The sequence below is a fragment of the Serinus canaria genome, chromosome 4A (genome assembly GCF_022539315.1).
Source record: "Serinus canaria isolate serCan28SL12 chromosome 4A, serCan2020, whole genome shotgun sequence".
NCBI classification, from domain to species: domain Eukaryota; kingdom Metazoa; phylum Chordata; class Aves; order Passeriformes; family Fringillidae; genus Serinus; species Serinus canaria.
The window spans coordinates 2725633-2751089 of NC_066318.1; positions in this window are offsets into that span (position 1 = coordinate 2725633).

A 25457-nucleotide genomic window follows, 5' to 3' on the forward strand; every position below is an offset into this window, starting at 1 on the left:
AAATCTCTTGTATTATATTTCCACTTTATAGTGTGCTATAGATTTTTTGTATTAGCAATAACTAACTGCATTGTGAAATTTATTGAGGGAACAGCTGCAGGATTTGAATCCTGTGTGGGAATGAATTGGTGCTTCTGGCACAGGGGAGGGAATAAAAAGTGTTTGGGGCCTCAGGGAAGTTTCTGTGAAAAAGCAAGACTGCAATAATTTCAGTTGTTACCTTTAGGTTTCAATCCCAAGCCCAAGCTTTGCTGCTCTGAAGAAATGCTCCACGTTGTCTGCAGGCTCCAACTGCTCCTTCTCGGAGGCTATATTTGCTCTGTTCTGATTTTCCCACCCCCCAAGGATCTGTGCTAGATACTGCACAAATAGCTGGTGAGGTTTGGGCTGGATGGCCCCTGGTAGAACACTCTTGATCAGACATGGACAGGAAACATCATGTCAAGCATCTCCTTTTGGTTTATTCTTATCACCACAGCAGGATCAGCCCCACTGAGGCTCATGTGACAAATGCCCACAAATACCTGTAAGGTAAAAAATAAAAATCTGTGATAAGCAGAGGTACAAAACCAGTGGTTGAGCTGTGCTGGGGATGCCAGAAGCAAATGTAATAGAAAAATTTACTGTATTTCATAGAAAACAAATGGTGTTGAGCTGTAATTGTCATGGAGGCTGATATTACATTCACCAGCTGAAATGCATGGCATGATCAATAGTGAAGCAGAGTCAGCAAGAAGGAAATAATGATTACATCCATGCTGGCTGAAACTGAGATTTGCCTCTGTGCACAGAGCTACAGCATCTTCATTCTGCTACCACATATTGAAAAAAGAAATATCCACCAGCAGTCAGTGTTTTGTTCTGTCACCAATAATCTACACCCACAGTTCCAGTCCAGCCTGTGCCCACAGAGTCACTGCATTGCATTCACAGGTAATGCTGTGTAAAGTGTAAAATCAAGTGCAAAATCACCTGTAGGTGTAAGATAAATAATGATGAAAAGTCATCTTTCTTAAGTGATCTTATACAACTGCATAAACAATATTATAAAATTAAACTAAAAATTATTTAAAGCAATTCTTAAAATGAAAGCCTTTGATGGCTACCTCCGTGTACACTACCTTTATTATAGCTCAGTTATTCCTTTTCCTGTTTAAAATACCCTTATTTTGATAGGAACAGCAGAAAGGTCCTGAGTCTCTCAGCTTTTATCAAATAATTTTCTGCAGCAGAAATTCCCATCCAGGGTTTCTCAGAAGGTGCAGAGTCCTTCGGATGCTGATTGTCCAGCAGCTGGTTAATGGTGTTGTGCTCCTGATTGGTACCTTTCACTCCTTCAGATTCTGTTCAGAAAAGAAGAAAGCAGATCCAGGCCATCACTTTGAACCATTTCTAATATCAGCGTTCAGATATTTTATATAAACTTTATTTTCTCTTTGAGAAGGGACATAACAATCATTGGTTCAGCTGGAGCTGAGCCACCTTCATAATTATAAAACAAAACATCACAAACCAGTTGGCATTTCAGTGTAGCAAAATCCCAATTCTGGCATTCTGCAATGCTTCCTCAGAAATTGGATACAATACTTCTGGGATCAGTTTATTAAATTTGTCCCACATAGACTCTGACCTTTCAAAACACAGAACAGATCACGTGGCCAATCACTCTCAGGAGTGACTTTTATTGTGGCTCTGACCTCTCCCTCTGACCTTGGGAGGAATGTTTTATGTAGAGGGAGCAGAACAGCTCTGTTTCTTTTATTCTTTGAAATGGGAGAAACAATCATTTTTGAATATTCATAGAGCTCTCTTTAAATATATATGCAGAGCAGATTATTGCATCAGACCTCTATAATCCTTGATCATTTACCATACAGGTCCGTGGAAAACATCCATAATTTAGATCCAATTTCAATCTTTGCAAGCCCAGAGAACACAACTTCTGACACTGACTTGTATTAAAAAAGGTAGAATATGAGATGCTATTGTTCACCGTTTCACTGGAATTCTACATTTATAAATTCTGCTTTCTTCTCTTTAAGTGTATTGATTTTTATCAAGTATTACAAATGGACCCAGCAGCCTGCTGTGGTTGGGGCTGTACAGTTATTTGTGTAGCTTCTTTTGGATTCCTTGTAATGGTTAAATTTAAATAATTGCAGATGGAGTTACCTTCCAGAAATCTCTCCCATGATTTTTGGAAGTGTGAGCTGCTCCTTTCTCCAGCGAGGAAAAGGAAATAATTACACTGAGCTGATTATTTCAGGACCCGTGCAAGGTTTTCCCTTGGCCCTTGATTTCAAACAGAACTGGAAAGTTGTTGGGATGAGTTGTAGTGCAATGAAAGAGATTCCTGAATTTGTCCTTGTGAGAAGAAATTCACATTTTACATGGGTGAACCCCTAAAACCCACCAACTGTACAATTGCTAATCTTCCCTTTGGATTTCCTAGTAAGATTTCAAACTCTGTCTGCACTGAGCAGGAGCCAGAAGCCATCACAGGCCTGGAAGGCAGAAGATAAATGGATATATACATGCACCAAAGGAATAATGCACATAAATAAATAAATAAATAAATAAATAAATAAATAAATAAATAAATAAATAAATAAAACAAACATAAATATCTTAATTTTCCTGCAATGATGTTAGAAAACCAAGTATATCAAATTAATAATATCAACAGGAAAAAGCAAACCCTAGCAAGAAAAGGAAGCACACTGGCTGTTTTGGTGCAAGAACTGAAAAGAAGATGGAGTCAGAAAATAATATTTATTCCAGGTATCAGAAAGCACTATCAAACAGAATCACTGACAAATTAAACACAGGTGTCAAACAAGGTCCTTGTATTAATTTTGCATCCTGAGAGACATGAGTTTTTACTAATATGAGCAAAATTTTCTGAAGATATTTTTGGTACCTTGTCCACTGAACACCCCGAACGTGTTGAGGATGTATCAGCACATGCAGAAAAGTGGATCCTTTGCTCATGCTTTAGAAACCTCTGGCCTCTGCTAGGGTGGACATGTGCAGAGTGCAGCCATGAGGAAAGAACTGCAGAGGAGCCACTCAAGGGTGAAGATCAGTAAAATTCAGCTATTTTTGTTGTGTCTGGGGCTTTGCCACCTGAATTTATGGAGGACTTTGAGTCCCACCATCCGTCATAGACAGATGCTGCAAAGACAGAAGATGGAACTCTGTGTTCCAGCATAGCACATGAATTTTTTGCTTTGCACAGAGCTATTTTTGCTTTTTCCCTTTCATTATAATGATAATAATCTATAGTTCCTTTTCCCCATGCCTTCAAACCCGATTTTTAAAGGCTCCTTAACATGGCATTGTCACACAGACACACACTCACTCCTCTTTCAGTGCATCTGTTCCAGCCAAAAGACAAATCCCAGGCATGTCAGAAGCCCACAAATAATCTCATTATTACATGTGAGTGTTCTCCTGTGCCTTTCTGTACATCTGTGCTTCAGCCCAGATCAGACATTGCCTAGCAAGGCCATGAGGGTCAGATTTTATTTTTCCTCACCAAAATTGTCATGCTGAGAACAGCACAGGCTGCAGGCTGATCCAGGCATGCACATCTGATTCCTGAGTTGCTGGTCATGAGGAATTACAATAGACATTTGTTTGAGGGATAAATCCAAATATATTGGGAAAAAGCACACTGTGAGCACGTTTCATTTGAGTGTTTCCATCAGAGTCGGTGCCTTTTAATTAGGGGATGCCTGAACAAACACAGCAATGTTTGCTGGAGCTGATGGAAAAGATGGCTCTACCTAAAGTCCAATAGTGCAGCAAGAAATATTAGTGAAAAGCAAACATGCCAGTGTCTCTCTGTCCCTGCACTCAGCTGGAAGATGGAATTATGACTGCCACAATCTCTGCTTCAAGGAGAGAAGGAGAAGGGGAATGGGACCTCCTGAGCCCACAGCTCAGCTGCTGCTGCTGCCTTTGCTGATAGGGACTCCCCAATTTAGCTCAGCCTTGGCTCCAACCCACCCACAGGCAAGGCTGCACTTCTGAGATGGGGAAAATGTCCTGCTGAATGCTGTGCTGATTGACATCCCTGACTGGTCCTGTGTGGAAGGTACAGGCAAGTACATCCTTCAGAACTGAACCTGAAACAGACACAGCAAGGGGAGGAAAGATGTGAGAGTGGTGGACCCACTGGACTTTGGGAGCTACAGTACAAGCTGGCTTCAAATCAAGACATCATGTCAGATGGTGCTCATTTTTCTAAGCCTTCCACTCTCTAGGCTGTTGGATTTGCACTTTACTTTCTATTATTACTTTTTTATTAGGAAAACTTAAATCCTGTTGAGAAGAGCTTATTTAGGTTGAGCTGCTGCCTTTAGCTTCAGAACATTAAGTCCTGACAAATGCTTCTTTTGAAGTCTGACACCTGTTTGTTTGGCATTTCCCACTTTTAGGAACTCACCAGACTATAATAATACTCAGCACAGCAGAAGTAAAGAGAATGAATTAAAGCAGAGATGCTCTCAGACGTGGAGGAGCAGCACAAAGAGTGAGAGTGCTCAGGAGATGCAGGGGGACCTCGGATGAGCTCAGCTCCAAGCTGTGTGCTTCTTTTCTCTGTAATGGGATTCTGATGCCCATGAAACAACCCAGAGCAGCAGCCCTAGAGACCAGAAAATCCTGTCTTAAAACAGCTCCAAAGCAGCAGGAGTTTCCTTGCAGACTCTTTTAGAAGTAGAGAGAAATAACCTTATTATCAGACCAAATATCAGGAATCTGCTCCTTTTGTAACTGAAGTTCTGGAGGAGAATAGTTCATAAATACTCTGAACAGGAACTTGTCAGGCTTCAGTTTTTGTGCCTCTATACTTATACACACGGAAAGGTCACTGTTATTTATGTGGGTAGATGTGAAAAGTAGTTTTTTGTGGTTGGTAGCAAGCAAATTTTAAAAAGATAATGATTAGAATATTATAACAGATACACATTTATATATAAATATATATATATAGATATAGATATATATACACATTTATAAGCTAAATATCAGATCTTCTAAACCACAGATTTCTGAAAGCTTTAATAACTAAAATATTTTATTATCTACCTGCAAACTATGAGTTGTTGCAACTGCATTGCTGCAGCAGGGCTGTAAAGCCAGGGGTGGGTGCTTCACCTTTTATTTAACACTGGCAGGTTTTAAGTGGTGAGCTTAGATTTACATTGCTGGACAAAGGACTTCGAGCAAATTGCACCTCTTAATTAACTGAATGATCCATACTGCATTTCATGCCTGAACAAATATAATTGAAACAATTGAAATCATATTAGCAATGCAGAAAATAATCAAACTACTGGCTTAACTCTTGGTTAACACTGCTCACCTTCTGATATTGCAACAAAACTGGAAGAGCAGCAGAGCTGTGAAGCATTGACATCAGTGTTGGTGGATTTACAGCCCAAAGCACTGCTCTGTTCCCAGCTCTGCCATCTCCTAGGAGAGAGGCCCAAAAATCACACTGAAAGCAAACAGCAGTCATAACTGAGAGACATTTCTGACATTTCTTACGAGAAGACTTCAGAACACAAACTTAGTAATCAAGCATTAATCTTTTCTGGAGAAAAAACAATTATTATACTTAAAAAGGGTAATCTAAAGACATGTGAGTAATTATGTTATTTCCTATTTCACAGGTTCAGGCTTCACACCCATGGCTGAAGGCAGTGGGTTACTCAGAGAATCCCAGAAAGGTTTGGGTTGGAAGGGACCTTAAAGATCATCTCATCCCACCCCTGCCATGGCAGGGACACCTCCCACTGTCCCTGGGTGCTCCCAGCCCAGCCTGGCCTTGGGCACTGCCAGGGATCCAGGGGCAGCCCCAGCTGCTCTGGGCACCTGGGCCAGCTCTCTGTCAGGGTAATGGACAAGGCAGGAAGGGACTCAGATGGCAGCAATGCTTCATCTCCTGTGACAAATTTGTTTGAAGATTTTTTTTAGATATACATTTCATTTCTGGATTTTTTGTACATTATTTTTTCGGGAATTTAAGTCTACACAAAAATAGGCTCCTGTTCATATGTCTTATTGATGTTTGCAGTTTTCTGTGTCATTACCTCAGTGTACATGAGTTGTACAGCCAGTATTAACAGAAAACATTCTGAACTGATGGAAGGGCTGCACACAAATTCAGCAAAAAATTCAGTTTGCATTATAGAAGGTTTCAAACATTTCACTTGTTAAAAACCATTCTATTAGTGAATGGAGATTATCACAATATATCAAAAGGGAAACCTAGAAAAATATATTGTGTGAAACTATTTGTGAAATTTAAATCATCATCATCCAAAAGAAAGCAAAGTTCAAATCAGTTGATCCACAAGTAGTTTAAAATCAGTGTCATACTTTGCCCATCACGCTCATTCTGCTGAGTCTTAGTTCTAGGGCAATATTTCAGTGACATAAAACTAGAACTGAGTACTTTGTAATGAATAATTTATTTCACCAATTTTTCCTTTTTTTTTTTTCTTTTTTGTTTTTATTCCTGTGACATATCCATGAATAAACAGATCACAGTTTTCTTTATTCCTAATTCAAAGTTCTCTGACAGTCCCTCCTCTACCAGCTTCCTTTTGCAGTGCTTCCATGAACATTCCAGATTTTGAGTTTCAGCAGGGTTGGCAGCAGAGCTCTGTAGTTTCCCTGTGTGTGGTTGTACCCCATTGTTTCTATTCCCCAGTTGGACTCTTCTGAAGTAATTGGGTGTGAATGTTCATGGAGAATAAATTAGACTTAGCTTTTTTTGGGATCCTGAATGTAAAACCAACTCTCTCTGTGCACTGGCACCAATGAAATGCAGTAGAAACTCCACAAAAAGCTGACACACAAAAGGCATGAGCACAGCTGAAAGGAATGAATTTAAAAATTCAGATGAATATTCATAGGATTTTTTTTCCAGTGTGTTCTCCAATTAGATGGTAGGAAAACAACTTTTTCTCCTAGTGGATTCAACTTTGGGCAGTTCACCTGCTCCTGATGAGGCCACTAGGAACATTTTAGGGGTTGAAAGGAAGGACAAGCTCGGAGCTCTTGTCATTCTGGAGCTCAGTCAGCCTTTTTCTGGCCCCAGGCCTAAAGGCATCTCTGTTCCTTGTTAGAGCTGTTTGGAGGCTCAAGCAGAGAGGCAGAGCAGGGCTGTTCCTCAGGGAGAGGAGGAGGGAACACCTTACCTTCCCTGTGAGCACCAGCAGCACTGAGGCAGCATCTTGCTGCTGCAGAGCCCCCAGTCAGTCAGAGCTGGGACTCGGGCACCTCTGAGCCCAGGGTGGAGCACAGATTTCCCCACTCCACACAGGAGGCTGTGCTGGAGCTCATCCCTGCCAGCAGCCATGGGTGGAGGCTCTCCCCATCCCTCACATCCCTGTGAGGACCTTTTTATCAGTTACTCCTTTTTTTGATAGATGTCTAAGAGATTACAGCATTAAAAAAGTCAAAATCCATTCCAAGAGAGGTCTGTGCTCCTGAATCATACACCCTGAGCTAAAAGTAGGTTTAAAGATAGAGAAGGTATCCCAGGTGGGATAAAAATTGGAGTCAGCAGTGACATTCCACAAGCAGAGTGGTGCTTAAGGCTGTTTTGCATTTGTACATTAGGAGCACATTGTTTCCTAATCTACTCCCAAGAAATGTTTAGGGATTTTATTAACATAAAACAAGATAGTGAGAACAAATTTGATATCAATTAACATACTAATTAAATGTCACTTAGTAGTTTTAGCAATTACTTGATATTTAATTAACCACTTGAATACCTTGGGACACCCAGATTATTGTACATGTAATCAGAGGGCAATTCTTCTGACCCTGTGGGTATATGCTGCATGTCAAGACAGTCTGTAGATAGCAACAAAAATAACTTTCTGCACTGTGACCCCAGGTATGAGGAGCTGCTGTGCACCCAGGAGATTAATTTACTCATCTGAAAGAACTAAGTATCAGTTAAAAAGCTTAAACATACCTCAAGTGATTAGGGACCTACACGAACAACATGAACAACCTACAAAATATCAATTATTTTTGTTCGGGACACATTTTAAATTCATACTGCAAAATCATCTTGGCATTTATGTAACTTGTATCCCCTATCAGGAGCTTTTTTTAGTTAGAAGAATTACAAGGATTGGAGAGCAAGGAGACAAATATTTCCAGCAAAAAATTACTTAAGGGGGGTAAATATGTAGCTGACATCTTCTGGACTGTATTCACACAGAGGTGCTCATTTTGCATAATGGAGATTTTCTGGTGAACAATTTTTGTTTGGTTTGAGGGGGAAAAAAAGTCTTAACCACTCACAAACCAGAGATGATCTGTGTGCTGGTTTGCCCTCTCCTACAGGTCAGTGTCCTTCTCCTCCTTCTGGAGCAGTCTTGGTGTTTTTCAACTCCTGCTGACAAATTGCACCAAGCTGCCACTCACCTGCCATGACAGCCTGTGACCATGGCACACTGCAGCCCCAGGATCAAGGCTTCCCTCTTTCTCATTTCTCTCCTTCTCTAATGGACATTAACAACCCATAACTCTCATTTTTGGTCTCGTGCTGGCAAACCCAGCAGCCTTCCCACTGCTTTTGATTGTATTTGTTAGTGTGACATTTATGCTGCCATTTGTGTACGTCAACATGAAGAAACTGGGCAAAGGAACCTTTCTTTGCCTTTGTAGCTCTCTGCCATTTGCCATAAAAGAAAACAGAACTTCACTCATCTGTAAAAGAAACTTTGCTATCCAATTGTTCTTTTCAGTTCTTGGCTTTGTCTCCTTCCTACGCTGATTAAAGCTTCTCATTTATGATGCACCTTCAGATCTCTCTCAAACCAGTGACCCATCCCTCCCACTCCAGCAGAACCAATCTAAGTCCCTAATGGTCTCTTTGAAGTAGAAATGGAGCAGGAATCCTCCTTCCTCCTGCCTGCTCACCTTCTAGCCCCCCTCCACAGCTACTGACACACCATTCATTGAAATCTTTCCCCCTTTTCTTTTGTCTCTCTGTCTCCCTTGGTTCTCCTGAAAAGCCTCTAATTTATCCCTCAGATGTTATTTATCAGACTTCTTTCATTTATAGGTGGCAACTACATGAATTTCTTTCAAGTTCTTCTGGGGCCCTCTCTTGACATAGCCAAGGAGATTGAAAACTTGAATACTTCAACCTTGATTTTAGGTGCATGAAGTGAGCTGATCTCATTCACAGTTTACAAAGGATATTCATGTCTTAGCTATATTTTCTTAGAGTAGATTTAAGGAAACACAAAGGGTTGTTTGGCATTTTCTGAGCTCAATTCCACCCCACTGGAATTTAAAAAGAAAATAATATAAAAGAAATAATTGAAATTTTTAGGTTCAGTGTGACCATATCCATATAAATGAAGTTCTGTTTCAGGGGTTAAAAAACTTCAGGTAATTCAAGCTGTAGTTTTTGAATTTAAAGTTTCCCAGTACAGCAGAAGCTAACCAAATATTTTGAGGTTTTAAGTATAAATTAGTCTTTTCATTAATCTAGTTTTATAATGTAAAGATTGTAAAAAGCAAATTCCAAAATATGGATTTTTAATCTGTCTTTGATGCCAATTTAAATTTGCTTTCTTTGTACCCCAGTCTTGGTCCATCCTGAGCAGGAACAGTGCTGTGTGACATGGCAGGAACTGCCCTGAGCAGGAGGCTCATTTATTTACATCTTTAAAATATCAGTGAAGTGCAGAATGAAGAGAAGAAACCTGAATGAACTACTTAAGAAACTGTCCATGATTTGCCCTGAGTTGGTTTTATTTGTGTTGTTTTCCCTGGAGGGAATCCTGCCACCCCTGCTGCCAGAGGAGTGACCAGAGCACTGCTGAGCTGTCCTCTTGGGACATTTAAATTAAATGGTTTTCATCAAAGCCATGCCTGCTCTCCATCATCAAACAGAAGAGATTGGAAGCCTAAAAAATCCAGTAACAGCCCTAAGTGATATTGCTGTCCTTTAGCTACTGAAAATTATGTATTTTATGTATTTTCTTCAAGGAAGATCATTTGGGAACATATTTTCCCCACTATTCTCAGTGTTGGGAAATAGAAGGAAATTCAGAAATTAGAACTAAAATCATAACTAGGAGGAAACAGTGATTTAAGTAAAAAACCCTAAACTAACACCTCGTTCTGACACTGTGTTTTGGTCATTACATTTTAAATTGCTGCACAAACAAGATCAATGTGACACTTGACAATTTTCTTGGATGGTTCCGTTGGCACAAGCACAGACCTGGGAGCACAGTCAATCTTTAAAAATTTCTCTTCTGTGATGCAAAGATTTCCACCAGTATTTGTCAAAAATTTCTGGCCACTCAAGTTTAGCCCTATTTTATTGTTCACATGCCATGTCACCAAAACCCTAAACCCTGTATTCAGCATCTACTGCCAATTTTACACTTCTCAAAAGTATTAATTGTAAAAATTGGATATTTACTTCATAAATTGAAAAAAAAGAAATCTTTCCCACAATTTAGGGATGTTTTCACCAAATACACTTTGCCATCAATATTTATAGGTAGTAATATAAATCTAATGATGATTTATCTGAATACTTCTCCATATTGTGTAAACCTGTACTTATCAATATGCTTATACCATAATGATATACTGGGAAAGAAAAAAAAATTACATTAAAATTACCACAGGGGTTGAGGATTTTGTCTGGAAGAAAGAAAAATGAGTCTTTAATCAAAAAAAGCACACTTACAAAAGGATTAATTTTGAATCAGAACATATCATGAGTTAGATATTTTCTATCCCAGCTGAGAGTAGTAATTGGAAAATCACAGTTTACACAAAAAAATAATTATTTTCTTATGATCTGCCTTTCTTTCATGAAGCCTTGCATCTCCATCACTCAGTTACAATCTGAGAGATTAGGGACTCAATATACACTAGATTAAAGGTCACCTATTATGACAGACAGGATTTAATTGCAATATTGACATAAATTCCTCATGAACCATAGGCTTAAAGCTGCTTGCAGACATCCAGCATACTAAAGAGGGATGGAATATTCATTACTTGCACTATGGGAAAAAGTCTAGCAGGAGCCTAAAACCACAGCAAACCTCCTTTTTTAAAAGAAGAAAATTAGGCAATGTTGGTGGTTTAAGAATTGCAGATTAAATCTGATTCCATTACAGAGAGTTAAAGTTAGCTTGATTGCAGTGCTGAAAGAACTTCCTAGGGGAAATTAAACTTGATCATCTCGAGGTGTTTCCCAGAAGGCAGCATGCATCCCATAATGTTCATTATAGTCTGCAGAATACCAGCCTGAATTTCAAGTGAAGACTCCTAAGGTTTAATCAATATAGACATTCTGAACTGCTCACAGCATCAAGGCCTGATCACGAGACTGAGATGCAGAGAGAAGGGAACTCAGCTGCTCTAGGTGGATTCTTTTCTGTATTTGCTGGTGGTTCACAGCACAAGGTGAGCAGTGACAGCCAAGTCTCCAAAACAATTTGGGTAGCAATGTCATCACTGCTTCCTTGGGCCTCTGGGACTTTGACAGCTCTGCCTGGTTTCAGTGAATGATTCTTAAAACCAAGTAGCAAATACCTTGGAGATTACTTGTTACAAGATTTAAATCTTGTGCATTACTTTTAAAAACAATTAAGAATTTAACTAATAAAAAGCAGATTTTGAATGTTTCATTTAGCAGATCATGGAGGGTATGAAGATTTCAATGGGGAAAAAAAAAAAACCCAATGAGAAATTAGCTGACTGCTACCTCTCCACATTTTAAAGCAAGAGATAAAGGAATATACAGCCTAAACACATATTGGTGCTTGTTATTGTCTGGTGATATAACCAGCAAAGGACAGAAATGGCACATTAACAGTCCAAAACACAAAGAAAATAAATCTTCAACTGTGATTAAATGACTTTGCAGCATCTGTGGCGTCTTTAGACATGAGAAATTGCCAAATTGCCAATTGCAAAAATAATCCAGCAGGTTTTGGAGCTGGTAAGGAAAAGCTGCCTAAGAACAAATGATTTAAGCTGAAGGGACCCTATTAAATTTTCAGTAATCTGGACAATGATCAAGAGGGTTTTTAGGACTAAGGGAAGGACGTGGAATTTCAAACAGAATGTGTCTGGAAATATTTTTTGAGTGAGCCAGGACATGATTTATGGCTCTTGTCCATCTGGTGCTGGCTAAGTGGCAGCTATTCAGCACAGAAGAGAAATGATGCCCCCTGATTTTACATGGGTACATATGTCTTGCCACTCCTTTGCTGTACAGGGGATACCCAAGCCTGAAAATTCAAACTCTTATCAATAAAAGCCTAAGAGACAGACATAAATTAAATAAAAATTCTGAAGATTATTGTAGTAAAAAATTGTGTGTCAGAGCCATTAACTTTTTGAGATAGCTGGGATCTGATGGGGACCAGGCTCTGCAGGGTTCATCCTGTTTCAAATAATTATTGCTCTTCCCTGCCATGCATCTGTCCTCCGTGGTTCTGGTCTTTCTCTGACACTTTAAGGAGGATCTGGAAGGTGAATTCTGGGTTTCAGACCATGAGGATAATCTCCACTGCCTTTTCTTTTGCTGGAGATAAAAGGGGTCCCTCTATTTTGTGTTTGGGTCCTTTCCCTGGATGCTTAATGGGAACTGAATAAAGTCAGCTTTAATGACTACATTACTCCTATTTTCTGAAGGAGAAATTTAGTAATTTTCATTTTAATTTAGGTAAAATATCTTAAAAGACCTAAAATAAAATGAATATTAAAACTTTATTATAGTCGGATGAAGCTGATGTTAATAATTTCCAAGACCTAGTCCTTGCTCGTCCTTTTCCTGGGACTTTGGATTAGAAAATTATGACTTGGGTAATTAAGAAGTCTGAGCTACTTCAGCAAAGAAAGAATAAAATGTTCTGCTGAATCTTTCCTAGACGGCACAGCTGGAACTGGGGGTCATTGTGTTCAAGAGAAAATGAGTTCTGCTGAGCTGGATTCAAGAAGAAGTAAAAGAAAATGAATAACTGAACTTGAGGATCAGAAGGCAGCAGCAGTTCTTGAAGAAAGAAAGAGTTTTCTCTGTCAGGGAAAAGAGCCTCCCTCATCTGGCATTGGGACTCTAGTGTTCCTCATGAATGCTGACCAACATTTTAATTGTCACTAAGAGAAGACAGATCTTAAATGCGCCTGGTGCGCACATCAAAATCAATACAACAGAATTTTATAAGAAAATATTTGGTCTCTATGAGTTTAAAAAGATCCACTCATCCTTTATTGAAGTTCTAGTTAAACTGACAAAATAAAAAAAATTCAGAGTTAATATCAGCCTCAGAGTTAATATCAGCCTCTTCTTTAGCTCATTTTCCATGCACTGATTCCACAGCTCATTTGTAAATGTGACCTGATCTGACATCCTGATGGAAATTACTGTTAAACAGATTAAAAAGGATGTGGTAACCTTATTTCTGTATTTGTCTCCTTTTCTTCCATTCCCACTGCATCCAGGACATTACCCAACCACACTTTATCTGGTTTCTTACTCTGGGGAGTGCAAACTGAGATTACAAATGGTGACAGGTTGTTTAAAATATGAATGCAGTGAATTCTAAGCTTGCTCTATGATGGATAGCTTAGGCATGGTCTTAGAGACTCTACATGAGTTACTAAGTTAGGCAATTACTCTTTTTAATCACTCCTAAGAATTGCTTGCTAACTTCAAAAGCAATGTAAGCCTGAGCACCACAGTCAACCAGCTCATCATCATGGATTCCAAAAGTACTGAGGGACAGTTCCAAGTGTATTGGTGTGAAATCTAAAATCAAAACCAGAACTAACTTATTGAAAATCAATGTTTTTCTCCATTTCTTTCCCAGATGAAGCCATCAATACAATCTGTGTAAAATGAAGTGCCAGAAATTTGGCCACCACTGGAATTTGGAATCTCCACAATCTCTACTGCATTGGGTTTGCAAGGGTTTGGTAGCAGGGAGCTCATAAATTTCAGAATGTTCAGTTTCAAAGTCTTTTATCCAGCTAGAAGTTCCGAGACTAAAACTTCTAAAATTTAGGTAATCAGTTTTTAAAATGGAACTGTGGATATACTCTGATTTTCCTTTGACCAATTCATCCCAATTAAAGGGAGGAAGTTCTGGGGTTCTGTAAATCTCAGTGCAGAGAAAACATTATCAAGTGTGTCAAGTGCTGGAGTCTGTTACAGAAAAAAGCCAGACTTTTTTATTTTTCAGTCATAAAAATGAAATTATAAATATATTTAGATAAACTCTTTATGTGTTTGTTATAAAAAACTGTATATATAAAAATGTACCACATACACTATTTATATAGACATGTCTATAAATACACTTCTATTTACTTATATGTAAATGTACTTAAATTTAAATATATTATTTAACATTTGCCTTGGAGGAGTTTTGCTAAAATAGCTTTGTCATCACATCTTTGACTCCTTCAGCACAGTGCATGTCTCTGGCAGAGTTGGGGTTTGACTCTAAATAAGAAGCTGACTTCCTTTCAATTGGTAAGTAGATGAAGGAATAAATAATTCACATTGTGTTTCCTTTGTGTTTGTTGATAACCCTGTCATTAGAGCTCATAAGATACTCTGAAGATTTTTTAAATATAAAAATTTAAACAAAGTTTCCACCTTTGTCTCTAATTGCCCAGTTGGGGTGCAAGTCACTCTTTAGGAGCTGATCATCACTGCAGGCAGTGTGGGAGGCACTGAGAGAGCTGAGAAAATGGGCCTGGGTGGGTGGGGAGAGTTAAAAACTTGGTTCTGGTAGCAGGGACAGGTGAGATCAGAATGGAGACATCTCAACAACAATTTGTGATCAGAACACTCCGAAAAAGTCTTGCAGAACTGAAAACGAGTCAAGATCTGCTGAGAATTTTGTGTCAGCTTGTGTGTCAGCAGTGCAGGAGTGCTTTCTGCCTTACCCAGGAGCCCAGTAATGACTTGCAAAGCAAGATCACAGGGGAGCCTGGCTCCAAGAACAAACAGTACTTACAGAGTGGGGAGGGCTGGAATCAATGCTGAGGTTCACATTGTCATCTTGAACTTTCAACTCCTCAGACACGTGGAGCTCCAGGTTCAGCAAGCACATCCAATATTAATTTCAGAATGAAATAAATAATTTCTTCCTGCAGGGAAAGGTGAAATAAATGAGTCAATGCCAAGCACACACAAATTTCTGATTGAGGAGGGACATTCATTGTTGGACTTCAGGGTTAACTGGAAATGTTTTTAGTAATGGGATTGGTTAAAAGCATCTTCAAAATTGGTTACAAAATTGGTAACAAAATTGAAGCCAAAACCCACCCTAGACTAAGTTTCTTACCATTAATGTGGGAGGAAAAAAAAAAGGGAGTTGGTTATTTCAACCCAACAGGTTGTGATTTATAAGCTGCCTGTACAAGAGCATGGGAAACCTCTCTGAAAACAGCAGGCCTTTCCCATTTCAAGGCACATGGAAGAAACAATGGACAGAAAAGAATTCTTACATAAAAATAATAGTATTATGGATTAAAAAAAAAAAAAAAGGAAAATTTGAGTTGTCTATGTCTTTGTTTGCCTGGGCTGATATAAATTAGCAGCATTTCATGGAGTTCCACTACTGTAAGATGAGTGGTCAAAGTGAACTAGCACAAAGTAAAACAGTAGAAACATTTATATTTTCACCTTTCCTCGGAAGAAAAGATAAAACTATTTGATATATTAAAAAAATACAGGTCTAGGACTATTCATTTTACCATTTAAGCTCATAAATAAAGTGAAGCAATAGATCCACATCATGATTCAGGGACAGAATCGAAGAATTGATTTTACACTTGGAAAATTCTGTGGCTATTGGCATATCTAAATCCATCTCTCTGCAAGTCTGGCACTGCAGACACAAAATGACCATTGTGAGTGATTTCCTGAATTCAGCTCCATGGGATGCTGCAGAACTGCTTTTGAACAGATCAAAAATAACACATCAGTGCTCCCAACCAAGCAATCCTGAAACCATTTTGGGGCCCTTGGACCATCAGCACAGCTCATTTCCATTCAGCTGAGCCCTTTTGTGCCAAAGCTGGGCAGCCCCACCACCACTGCCTGGTGGAGGAGGGTTCCTGGCCTGGCTTAATCCCCAAACTGCCCAAGCGTGGTTGAGTGGCTGCCACTCGGTCCTGATGAGTGGAAAACCTGCCAGGATTTAACAATGAGCAGCAGGAACAGAGAGCTCACGGGCTCCTGTGGTGTTGCATTGTCCTGACCTGGAAATGAAGCTCAGGATGATTTTAGTAAGGAGGTGATACAAAAAGGGATCTTTATTTGAAGGCCTTCAGAGGAAGTTATGGGAAGGTAACTTCCATGGGGTGTACTCACCACAGAGGTATAGGTTTTGGGAAATCAGCATAATGGATTAAAAGCACCAATTAGGAGGACAAGTGCAGTTCCCTGGTCAAGCCCCTCCTCTGGAGCCCCCCCTCAGCAGTGGCTGTACTTTGTCCATGAGAATGCATCTTGAAGAGTTGTTCTTGGCCTTGGCTCCCAGGGAGAACCAAGAGAGGATTGGGGCCTTCTACTTCCTGGGGCTTGGAGCTCTGGAATTGGTTTTCTCTTTGTGCTTAAGGAAAGGCCATGGAAAAGTACTGGGAAAACTAGTACAATAGGCTACAGAGCTGCAAATATAAGTGGGAAGAATACAGAGAATGTATAAGAGAAAAAAAAAGGCAAAAACTGAACAGTGTCAGTGGATGCAGCCATCACACCCAACAGGACAGCAGAGGCACAGTGATTTTAGGGATACCCAGCTTTTTCTCCAGCCCTTGGATCCAGTAGGAATCTCCACCTGTGAGAAGAGAGTTTTAGATGTGAAGATGAAACTTCAAATATCTATCATCCAAGTTTGATAAGCCTAGAGGGAAAAAACAAAGCCCATCATCCTGCTGCAACGAGCACAGGCCTTGCTAATTATCACGACTGACATAGCACAATTCAATAACGTCCTTTCTACATAAAACCAACCCTTCACCACACAAAACCATCAGTGGGATTTACAAATGCTTCCAAAGTGTAAGAAAGCCTCATTGCTGATCTAATTACACTCTGCTTCTCACAGCTCTGGGAGGGCAGAACAATCAGAGCACAGCGGGCAGCGGCGCTGGACCCGCTCCCTCAGCCCGCTCCGACGGACAGAGCGTGGCACGATCTCTGCTGCTCACAGTGACTCTCAGACACGTCCAGGCCTCTTTTCCCAGCCTGGCTGTCAAAGGAGGAGTCAGAATTCTTCTGTTCTCCTTCTCAAGGTTGTTTATTATTTCTTATCTATAACGTTCTTTCTCCGACCCGCCGAGGTCTGCCTGGCAGGTCGGGTTGAGGCCCACTGCCCCCCTCAGAGGTGCTGCTGTCTTTTTATAATAAAAACTACGTGTACATTATTTACCATAACTTCCCAATACCCATCACCTATGTTAGACAGTGAGCTTCCACTCTAAACCAATCTCAAAGTGCCAGCATCACAGCAGAAGATGGAGGCCAAGAAGAAGGAGAAAGGCTGGACAGGCCCAGATTGCTCCATCTTGCCCCCTGAACCCCCATTCTAGAAACACCAAAATTTTACATTTTACATTTGTCAGCCCTTACCAGCAGACTGCAAATATTCAGCTCACCAAACACTTTTGCTGTTTGAATGTCATGTGAAACAGACCAGGGCTGTGATTTCTCTTTCCTGAATATTGCATTAACACCTGATTCACACTGCCCAATGAAGTACCTAGAGAGGGAAGTGAAAAAAGGTATCCATTTAAAAATAATCCAAACTAATTCTCAGATTGTTCAGGTATGTTGGTGGGATGTTTAACGCTCTGAAGAAACAACTAACATTTTTAGTTCTCCCTTTTACCCCTTGTCCTTTTACCAGTTTCTTTCTATCAGGATGATTTGTCAGAAAAAGAGAAAACTCTGTGAAAGCAAGGGCAGCATCAGAAGGTTTTACATTTCCCTGTTCATCACTCCCACAGATGGACTTACAAACCCAGGGACCCTTTTGATGAAAACCAGAGCTGAAAAATGTTATTAGCTTGGCCAGCAATAATTGCCTACTAGCATCCATTGATGTTAATTTTAGATTCATATTTATGATTATTTCTACCTGTCCCTGTCCAGGGCAGTTTTAGAATGCCCAGAGCACAGCTGCCAGGTTCTTGTGTCACCCAGTATCACATCCTGAGCTTTTATTGGATTTATTTTTCCTTCAGCAAGTATTTGCTCTTGATGCTTAATTCAGGAGCTTCTTGATTCTGTGCTGAGAATTAAAATACAGAATTGGTTCTCCAATTAGCAAACATTTTCAGCTGCAAAACTATCAAATCAATACCATATCCTCAGCAATCATTTTACTTACAAAAGCGTGGTTTTTTTTTTTTTTTTTCCAAGAGCTCTCAATGCCCATTTCTTGGCTAATTAGCTGCCTGTCTGCCTTATCCAAGTGGCAGAGTTTAATTCCAAAATTAAAGACTGGAAAAACCCATGAAAAAGACCTCCAAAAGCAAATGACTTGCATTCAAACAAAAATAAAAAATCAGCGCAGCCCTTTCTCCTAATGAAAGATTTCTCGTGCAAATCAAAATTCAGTGATTAGGAGAATTTTGGAAGACATTGCTCTGGTGCTGCTCTGCTCTTTCATACTGTTTATCCTCACACTGCCTCCCCTGAAGCACCTTGAATGCAGGCAATGAATAGCAGCAATTATATTAATGTAGAAGCATTGTGCTTGTTTAGAGCTCCAAAAAAAGGCTGCTGAGCCACAGCTGCCTCAGCAAACGCTCTTACAGATTTTGACAGAGCTTTTATTCACTCCATCAGTTGGAAAGCAACTTGTTTTACTTGAATGAGGAGGTTCTACCCTTTTGTTCTTCAGCAGTCCTGATGCAGTGCCCAGTTGTTATTTTTATTCTGCAAGGAGCACAACGTAGCCAGAGCAGTAGTTAACCCTCCTGCAGATGGTTAAATTAATTGCTCCCAATGTCACACTTTGCAGTTTCCAGCTCAGTTGGATTGAGTGAAGGGTTCTAACCCCACCTTTTCACCCTGCCTGTGCACTGGTTGAGGATGGATTGCATGAATTCATGTAAGGGAAATCCATTAAGGGTTCCTAAATGCATGGATATGCACAGAGATAGAACCCAGGGAGCAGCAGCAGCCTGGGAGAGTGATAGAGGGAACAGGCACAGCTGGATTGCTCTGTGTCTGCTGATAGCATATCAAAGGAGCCTGAACAGATTGTACTGTCTGGCCAAGAAGTTCCTGAGGCTTTTTAGATAACTTAGTGCACTGCTCCGTGGTTTTGGCAGAATGATCTCCCCTACAGTAATGAGCTGTGTTTAGAAAGTAGCCTGTGTTTTGTTCAAGGACAAAATAAAGCACTAGCTCTAGTTGTGCCATTGCATTCTTTCTGTTTGCAGTTGTTTTTTTCCCCAGTCTTGGTTACCAACAAGAATGACTTGGTCCAGATTTACAGTGGCATTTAAGCATCCAGCTTGGTGATGGATGATATCTTCAAAGTGAATTACATGGATAATGCACTTAATTCTGAATAAACTCACTGGCCTAAACATGGGATTTCTGATGATCCTGCCAGCATTCATCTCTATCTTTGCATGCCTAAACATCTCTGTTGATCTAATCTTTCATTTAGGCTTTCCTAGAAGCAGAAAATTCATTCCTCTGCAACTCTTCTGTGTTATCTCAAGGATGCAGTGAAATGTCCAACACAATCTGAGAAATACACACAGCAGGCAGCAGAGAATTCAACAAGCCTTACTCTGTACTCTACCTCATTTAGGCACATTACTATCACTGGGCTAGAACATTTTTATATTTTTTTTTAACTCAGGCAGCATCTTGGGCTTCTGATTCATTTTCTTGCTCAGGAAGGAAACAAGCAGGAAAATGTTCAGTAAAACATGGGGAGGGGGTTGGAACTGAGTGATCTTAAGGTCCCTCCAAACCCAAATCTCTGATTCTTTGATTTGAATCTTTCCTCTTTTCTGGTTGTAAAAATTATCTATATATAACTCTTTTACCTCATTGGAAAACAACCATATATCACTGTATATGTGACCATAATCATATTGTGATTCCATCACAGGATAAGTGACTTTCCTTCACCCCAAAGACACATAAATGGTCACCTAGAATTTTCCATGTTTATTTTACTGAAAAACCAGCATTTTGTACAAGATGGGTCCAAACCCCAGAGCCACAATTTGCACTTTCTCAGATGTCTGAACCAGGGGGAAGGGTGAGTTGCTTTCTGTGTAGGAAGATGATTAATGAATTGCTGACAGTAATAAAGAAGCAGACATCTTGGAAATATTATTATGGATCACATATCATTTCAAGCAGCAACTCTGCCTCCCTAAAACATTTTATTTGTTATATTGTGCAAATCGATTGTAATTTGCTACTGGCTTCTTTTCAAATACATTTCTTCATTGCTGCCTTGGTAAATAATAAATCACACTAACTATTACTTCAAAATTGAGTGTTCCAATTTAGTTATGAATGGTGAAAGTAGAGGTACTTCAGGGTATAAAATCTTTTAGCAGTTCATAGAAAAATAGCTTCTTAAGGATAACCCCATCAAAAATCATTAGAGACAGGCTAGACCACACTGGTGCACGTGCCTCTGTGACTGAAGGCAGCCTGGAAACCCTGACAAGGTTATGATAAATGAAATATTTTCTTCATATCTGTCTTCAGACATAAATCAGAAATGTATACAGATATCTGCTTCTTCCAGATTACCAATTTGTGCTTTGTATAACAAAAGAGATTTGTTTCTCCTGCTCGCCATGGACAAGTCATGCTTCTCATATAGGAAATAAATTGGAAGGAACAGAAATGATTCTACAAAGGAACAAAAATGATTCTACAGAGTTAGTAGGCACTGATGGGTCAAGCACGTCTCTGAAATCTAATGGATAATTTGTATTAAGATGCACTTTTCATTTTTGTTTTCTTGCCTGGATTTACATGACATTTACTTCAAGACTCAACAAACATCTATGCATCCAAAACACCCAGTCAGTGAGAACTTTTATATGATTTCCAGGGAAAATATGGAGTATTTCTTAAGTGTTAGATTGTTAGATTTCTCTTTTAAGAAACTTATTCTTTTCTTTGGTTAGTTAGTTTCTTTTTTTTTTTTTTTCCTTAACTGAAATATTTTTGACAAATACTACCTAAACCCAAAAGCAAAACTCTTGTAACTATTGAGATGGACTATCTAGTGGCTAGCACCAGATGTAGTATTTATTTATGAATTATACAAATCTACTTTGGGTTTTTCCATTATTTGCTGAAAACAATAAATTCTTCTTTTATTCAAAACAAGTCCTGCCTATTCTTTGGCTTTCCTGGAGGAATTAATAATCTCTCTGCTTATGCATCTGGAATGATTTGGATGTGTTATCTCACTCCACTCTGAGACACAGATAAACAAAGATAAAATATAGATTAGGATGAGTCAGCAGCTCAGCTCTACTGCCTGTGAAGAGTTTGCTGGAGTTTACTGGACTCTTCCTGCATGTTCAGACAGCCCACATGAAATGAAGGAATTCTGCAATAAAGGATATCCATAAAAAAACATACCTCCATAAAATAGGGAATCCATGCCATATTAGATGGCTGCTCATCAGCTTCAATTTTTAACCCACAGGAACAGATTCTTGATTTTTTTTCCACATGTGCACCTTCATCTTTTTCCCTTGAAGAGAGAGTTTGATAATGAGAATTTCCTGTTAAACTCTCAAATTCAGTTTAGAAATGTTTGAGGAAAAAGAATGGAAATAGTAGGGGGTAAAAAAAAAAATAGAAGTAGAGTTACAGCTACATAATCACTATTCAGTGATCTGTTGTGCTCCTGACATACATTAGGAAGATCCCTTGGAGAATTCTGTCCCCATTCATTATATCCCAAAAGAGTCTGGTTTCACTGACCTTGCTCTCAGTCCAGAGCCTTGTGTCCTACTGATTTAAGGAGTTCTATAGAAGGAGTAGCTCAAAGGGGGTGAAATTAGCCCAGAGAGCCATAATATAGAAAATGTTCTGTGCTCAACACTAATTAGTTCACCTGACTTTGGTCTGGTAGGTTTGGTCTCCAAGGTACAGAGAATGCTTTTGATTCCACATGCCACAACATCAGACACTTCAGTTCTTCAGCTTCATATCCTGTTCTGGGGGTGATTTTGTTTAAATAAAATCTCACTTCAGCAAATAAAAATGAATTTTTGTAAGACTCACAAAAGAAAAAAAAAAGCAGCTCTTTTTACAGGGGACTTGGGGAAACAGATGATGAATTAGACTTTTTGATAACTGAAGATTAATATTAGTCTGCTTCCAATCAAAAACTTCAGCACTTGAATACTGAACACTTGAATAGGGATGCTCGTTGACACAGCCTCCAAGACAATAAACCAAAATAGATACAGCTGCTGAAGTGGAAGTTGCTTTCAGCCAATGAATTTCCTGCTTGTCAGATTTGTATGCGTGTTTGAATGTGAGGGTAATGAAATAACATTATAGATTTCAGAACCAGGGCAGCCTTTATTCAGATAAGGTTATAAGCAAATATGGTTTAGAATGAGTGTCTGCTGAAGTAATAGAATCCATCCCCCACTTACTCTCAGGAGTTTAACTGTTTGCTGCAACATTTAGACATGCACAGAAATGCAGAAATGCACTTTGGGGTCACACACAAGGAGTTTTGCACCTTGGGCAAATAAACACTGCTGAGGTCACAAGGGCCACTTCAGACAGCTTAGTGTGAGTCCCTATAGACTTAACTCTTAATTCCTTTCATAGGGGTATTTTTCACATCTTAAAGCCAAACAATAGTAAAGAAAATTAAGTGAAAATTAATTGCCAAATCACATGAGACCCAAAGGTTATTTCTCAAGATAATTAGAGTACAACACTGAGGCCAGACCGTCAGACACAAACTGATAGGTCAACACTACACATTTATAACTCTAAACTGAACCCTTCCCATGGAAAGTAGGCAAAATATTCAAAATCACTGTGATGCAGATTTTAAATAATTAAAATTATACTAAATAATAGAGTTTTGAAACATTTTCAGTTGTAAACCCTTCAGAGGGTTAATGTTAGTGTTAGTCTGTAAAACTAACACCTCTCATCTGGAGAAAACTCTCCTGTCAGAGCAGCATTTGCAGGATAAACTTTTTGAAAAGCCTTTGACACATCAATGAAAAGTCTTGTACCACCAGTAGCACCACTCTATTCAACAGAAATGTCACAAAAGCAGTTAAGTGGAGAGAGAGGGATAACAGCAATGAGCTGCTCCCACTCACACCACACACAAAGCAAGCAAAGGACCACGTGCCTGAAAGAAATGGAGCAATAACTTGCACTGGATCTGATGGAAATCCTCCAGTTGCAAATGCAAACTATAATAGGTTATTAAAATATTAAAGATAAAAGTGACCTTTGGGTATTGGGTTTGTAAGTTTAGCTTCCTTTTTTTTTTTTAATAGGAAAAAAGAATTTTGAGCAATTTGAAATAAATGGGTTGGCAGTAGAGATTAAATTAAAATGAATAGCATGACCATGACAGAATTAAAAATATGTTCTATAGAGCTACTGAAGATATTTATTCCATTACCATTTCAGTCTTCTAAGGAACTCTTTTAGCTCATTCTCAAAGGGCCAAGCTTGTGACCAAAATATTCAAAGCAAGGACCAGAAGTGCCCTGAAGAGCACTGAAGTCAGGGGATAATTTTTCTGAAGAACAGGAGTAAACAGGCAAAGTGGAGCAGCTGCATTCTGGGAATAATTATTGCCTCCAGTAGATGAAGTTATTCAGCACCAGGCTCTTCAGCAGTAATTATTCCACCCCTGGGCAGGGATGATTTAGTGCAGCATGCTGGTGAAAGCTGCACAATTAAGAGAATGGGCTCTGGCTACTCTTGAACACACCTTTCCAAATGTTCACCTGGCCCAGCTGGCAAGAGCCAGGCTGGGCTGGCTTGGGTGGGAAGGAGAGCAGAGTGGTTTGTGTGACCATGGCTTGAGTGCCACAGCATTTAGCACTCTGCAGCCAGAAGGTCAAACTGCTCTCACTTAACTCTGTGCAAGCCAACCAGCTCACACACAATTGCATGTGTCTAATTAAAAGCTGCATGTGGTCTGTTGGGCCACCCTCTGATGTTAATATTGAAGCAGTTTAGCACATTTTGTTCTGGCTAGGTTGAAATCAGGCAGAACAAAGCCATGTATAGGCTCTAAAATCAGCTATAATGCCCCATATGCTTGAATAGGGAAACAAATTAAAATTGTTTAACAGAAAGAAAAGAATTAACAGAAGGAAGAAAAATGTTGGTGTTATAGATTAATGTGAAATGTTTATTGGCTATTGTTCATTGTTCTCCGGTACTCACATTGTGGGATTTGTAGGAATGGGGAAAAGGAACTTCTGGAATAGTTATCACATGGACACAAAACCACTCAGATTCCCTTTCTACCCACATTTCTTAGACTAGAATCTTAGAATAGAAAATCAGGATATGAAGAGATATAAATCTGTTCCACAAGGCTTAGGAAGTACCTGATATCAGCAACCAGTGCAGCCACATCTGATTCACACCTCCCCCAGGACCCAGGCAGGGCAATTCTCCCGGGGGGCTCCTCCTTTGTCCCTCTGCCACCCCAGGGATTTGAGAGGCACCTGATGCAAGGCCATATTCCCAACCATGCTTCTCGGGGACCTTTGCTGTGGCAGGAATTCTTTCCCAAAGCCTCCTCCCCACCCGTGGAAGAGATCAGCAAACATCTGGCAGAGGCAGCGGGGACTGGAGCGCCTCCAGCTCCGGGGTCTGGCTGCCTGCCCCTGTCCCTGACAGCTCCCAGCCCTGGCTTCACAAACAGGAGCAGTGGCACTTTGGAAAAGCCTCCAGGGGAGGTCATGGGGGGATTGGCTCACTCCTCCACATCATTTGTCTTGTCTGAAATTAATTTTGAGGAAGCTGCTCAGCATTGCTCAACAATAAGATTCTGTATTAGCTGCAACCATTCATTTTCCTGCTCAGGGTAAGGTAACAGAACACAACATTCAAATGCCAGGATTTATGTCACTCTGGGGAAACATGTTCTGAGCAATTTGATTTTTTTTAACACTTCCCAGTTATCCTGTTTGATACAGACATCACAAAGAATGAAAGCCCACAGCTCAGCAGAGTAAAAGTAAATAAATCTAAGTTTTAGGAGGTTAGAATAAATGTGGGGAAACAAAGCATTTCTTTTTGTTTTGTCTTTAAAGTAAAATCAATAAAATTTTAAATTCAAGCTTTTTTACATTCTTTTACTACTTACTTCTCAGAACTTGCACATCTTTCCCTAAGAAGAGGTACC